Source organism: Labrus bergylta, chromosome 5 (assembly GCF_963930695.1).
Source record: "Labrus bergylta chromosome 5, fLabBer1.1, whole genome shotgun sequence".
NCBI lineage: Eukaryota > Metazoa > Chordata > Actinopteri > Labriformes > Labridae > Labrus > Labrus bergylta.
Window position 1 is genome coordinate 23768108 of NC_089199.1, and position 4383 is coordinate 23772490.

General features: G+C 41.6%; 1 long non-coding RNA gene across 1 annotated transcript; it reads right to left on the minus strand.

Moving 5' to 3' along the window:
* Window positions 1-551: 551 nt before the first annotated feature.
* LOC136179193 (uncharacterized) lies at window positions 552-2572 on the minus strand. The gene is made up of 3 exons (XR_010666396.1): window positions 2191-2572; window positions 1105-1225; window positions 552-723 (listed from the first exon to the last, which is right to left on the minus strand). It is a non-coding gene; the product is annotated as an uncharacterized lncRNA (long non-coding RNA).
* Between the last annotated feature and the right edge of the window lie 1811 nt (window positions 2573-4383).

Consider the following 4383-nt stretch of genomic DNA (forward strand, 5'->3'; position numbering starts at 1 on the left):
ACTTATGATACAATGATAAATGGACCTGAGTATATTTATTTTCTAGTCTTCTGACTACTCAAAGCGCTTTTTCCCCGCAGGTCACACCTACACATTCACACACTGATGGTAGAGGCTGCTGAGTGGTATCGATGGTGAGATTGGCGTTGTTGTCGTGAGCTGAAGAGAAGTTGATGACCACGCGGCAGGGGATTCCAAAAAACCAGATAGAAGGACTTGATATATTTACACATGAAGTCATAAAAGTGTTTTCCAACATTCGGGACTCGGGTGTTACACCCATTGTAGACAGTCATGACTCAGAGAGTTATTTTCAGAGGATATACTTGATTTCTATTACATTCAAGTGTGAAAAATCCATATTAAGCCTTTAGGGGTTTTGTGTGAAAACACGATGAATCAGTTCTGCTGTTCAAGAAAGTTTCTTATGTTGCCAAGTGTTCGGTCGACTGCTCTTTTCTTAGAGTGTGCTGAGATAACATTTGCTGCGACTTGGCGATATACAGATACAGATGTTATTCCAGGTGTGAGAAGCCTGATGTTACCTGTACACATCACTCCGGCAAACACCCAGCACTGCCCATATTTGACTGGTTCGAACTGGTTTTCGAGCCACTCTGTAAGGATGGCACTGCTACCGGTCCAGTGACTGGGTGAATGTCCGTCCTCAAAAGAACTCCCCCAATTTCCCTCCAAAACACCGTAGTCATCCTCACTGTTGACCTGCAAGAAAACAAATGGACAAGGAAGTCTGAACAGAAGTGTGTGTGTGTGTTTTATTGCAGAATGATAATCATATCAGTCCTTATTTTCAATTTGTGGAAAAGAATAAAACTTAAAAAGCCAGAAAATATCAGTACTTCTTCTGTAGAGAAGAAAAGTTGGACGAATAATGTAAAAAATATGTACTTAATATTCTTACTGTGAAGCAGGTATAATGTTGACATTGATCACAATCTTAATTTGTTATGTTAGCTTTCTAAGCGCGCTTAATTGAAACGAACACCTGAGTGGAAAATCCAGCTTTTACTTTAAACAAAGTGGCTCAAAGTTAACATTTTCAAACATCAACATTTGGAGCTATAGAAACAGAGTGTGTCCTACCATGGCGCTGATCACGCGGCCAACGTAGATGGGGTTACAGCGAGCTGAAACGTCATCAGCGGGGTCGTCCTCGTGTTTGTATATCGCCAAGTCGTCCCCCGCTCCTCACTGGGATGATCCCCTGAGGACAGAGATGGACGTCCATCAAATTCATTCATCCTTTGCTGGAACATATTTTCCTTTACCCTTGTTTAGAAATGAGGATTTTATTGGAAATTGCAAAGACTGTATAAGAAATGGATGCAGCCATCTTGACATCACCCTCTGGTCTTTGGACTACTGTTTTGAAGCCACAGGTGTGTCAATATGGCCGTCACAATCTTAATTATTGGGAGCCACGATTGACCGTATTTGGAGAAGACGAGATGTGCTGCCTGTCAAGAAATGCTACCACTGAGCGAAACGATATCAGAGGTCATCCTAATCCCATCTTGATTAAGCTACCCCAAATATTAACCCTTGATATCTTAAATTACTACGTACTCCATATGCATCTATCTAACTTGCAGACTTTATTCATTTCTGTCTAATGACATGCACCCCGGACCAACATCTAGTTTTTGTAAAAAAGAGAGCAAGTTACGGAGCACAGGTAGTGTTGCACGCCTCAAGTACAGAGGCTATAGTCCTCGCTGCAGCAGCTGTGGGTTTGAATCTGACCTCTGCCCTTTGCTGCATGTCATCCCCCACTCTCTCCTCCAGACATTTCCTGTCTTGTTAGCTGTCCTAACAATCACACCAACGGGCAATTTAGAGTCACCAGTTAACCTAACGAGCATGTCTTTGGACTTCGGGAGGAAGCCGTAGTACCCGGAGAAAACCCACACATGCACGAGGAGAACATGCAAACTCCACAGAGAGAGACTCCTGTCAGATGGGGATTCAAACCAGGAACCTGAGGTGACAGCGCTAACCACTGCAACCCCATGGAGCCAAGTTAAGAACAGTTCCTACCCTGTAAAATCTACAAAACAGATGCCCGACTATTCAAATATTTTATTACTATTTGTTGGTATTAAATGTAAGCATTGATTTTCCTTTTGGTCTAAAAAAAAATCAGATAAAATATTTCAATGAAGGACTAACCTGTGGTTGTCGTGATGAAGAGCTGGTCCTTATCAGTTTGAAAAGCCTGCGTTAGTTTGAATGTCAGAGTGAAGGACTGACCTCGCCTCACAATCAGCTTGTCCACGGAGATCTCGTTGGTGTGGTGCGCTTTGTTGTTGGCTTCACAGTGGAGCTCCACTCCTGTTTCTAGAGACACATCAGAAATAAAATAAAAAATATGTACAAGTAAGATCCTTACATGAGGTTATGAGTCTAGATGGCAAGCTTCAAAAGTTTTTTATTATTATTTTTTTTATATAGTTTTGGTTTTGAAAAAAAGGCATACTCAAAAAATGTTACACAAGCATTATCAGAAATGATTTGCCTTGGTATAAAAAAGTTTGGTATCGGCCATCGCTAGTTCAACCGTCATGAAAGTAATAAAGCTGCTTCATAATCTTTTAAGCTTGCTAGTTGAAAATCCCCTCCCCCCTTTGACGCTATTTCCATTGAGGGATTAATGGACGAGGCCTGAGAGACGTCAACCGGAAATGCTGTCTCAGTCTAACTTTCAGTAGATCTAACAACAGGCTGAGAGCTGGAGCTGAGGCAGGTTTTAAGCCTCCTGACAAACTGTTACACCGCGTCCGCCTGTCAATCAGGTCAGCTACACGCCTTATTGTGAATAACTCTTATCCTTCATCAAATCAAAACTGATGAGTCATCAAAACATTCACCCCCCCCCCCCCCCCCCCCCCCCGTACAGTGTGTGCCGATCGAGACATGAGTTAATCAGACCTATTTGTTCTTTTTTTGAACCAGGCTGTAAACATGTTAATCTCTGCTGTAAAAACAGGCTTTTTAGAATGGGTGTGTATGTGACTTCCTGTGCTTCTGCAGCCAGCCTCTAGTGGACACTCGAGGAACTGCAGGATTTTGTACTTCATCATCGGCTTGCCGCTTGGCCACTTCCCGTTGTGAACGACAGAACAGGCAGATTCAACAGGATTCGTCCGAGCCATGCACTCTAAATACTAAACACAAAATTGACAAAATTCCTGCATATGAAACATAGGGTCATGGGCCAGAGGGACGAAAAAAACAAAACAGGTCAAGACCTAGAACTCTTTTGGGCGGTAAGTATTCATCCATTGCACGGGTATAGTTTTCTCCTTTTCCATAGCCGGAGAAACTCAATACTTCAATTCAATCCTTGGCTTGGGAGCATGTAACAATGATTCCTCAAAATTCCCAATACTTGACTGCTCCACTAGATGGTAGCAAAGAACCCATCCTATCTTCATCTTCTGTTTCAATGTCTCATTGTGATTTACCCGGAGAATTCGAAACACCTGCAAAAGAATGAGTCAAATGGCTGCAAGAACTCAGGATACCTGGAAAATAATGATGGAAAAAATTAGAGATGCACCGATACCACTCAAGGAGCTGGTGTCCTTTCCATGTTTATAAATCTAAAATGAAAGACTTGGAAGCAGATTCTACAGGATGTCAATGATTTCAGCCTGCCTGGCTGTACAGCTGACCTTCCAGAAAGTTATTTTTCGGACTCATAGACAGTTCTCTTTTAATGCATGTTTCCATTTTTGTAAATTGAACTTTGTGTCTCTTTGTGTTGTTGCTGCTGGCTGTCTCGGCCAGATCTCCTTTTAAAGAAAGAGGTTCTTAATCTCAATGCGACTGACCTGCTTAAATAAAGGTGAAATAAAATAAAATAAATTAATAAATTCACCCGTTTCTACAAGCTTCTAAATCTGGCCAACAAGCCTAACCCGCCCACCTTTGCAGGTTCCTCATTGGCTGATATCTATGTGGATGTATTTGGGTATTTTTGGATTTATTTTTACATGATCCTCAGTTTCTTACCTCCTCTATTTAAATGTTGTGTGCAATGTGTTTCATGATGAAGGCCACAAGCCGAAACACGTCACTCTAATTTGTTAATAAAGTGGATCTTCATAGTACAAGTGTTGCTGGAGCTTTTTGACCTCTTCTGTCACCCTTCATGCACCTTGTTAGTTGGTGAAGTTGTGCTGGATATGGTCACATGACCAACCATCACAAATACAGATTATTCTGAGTCAGACATAATATTGTGTTGTAGGAGTATTTTCCTGCACCATCTCAGCTTTACATTTGTAGCCTTGTATTTGGTTGGAAATCAGTTTTTCTCTGGGTGTGATTACACAAAACTCAAAGACACAAATGGAACAT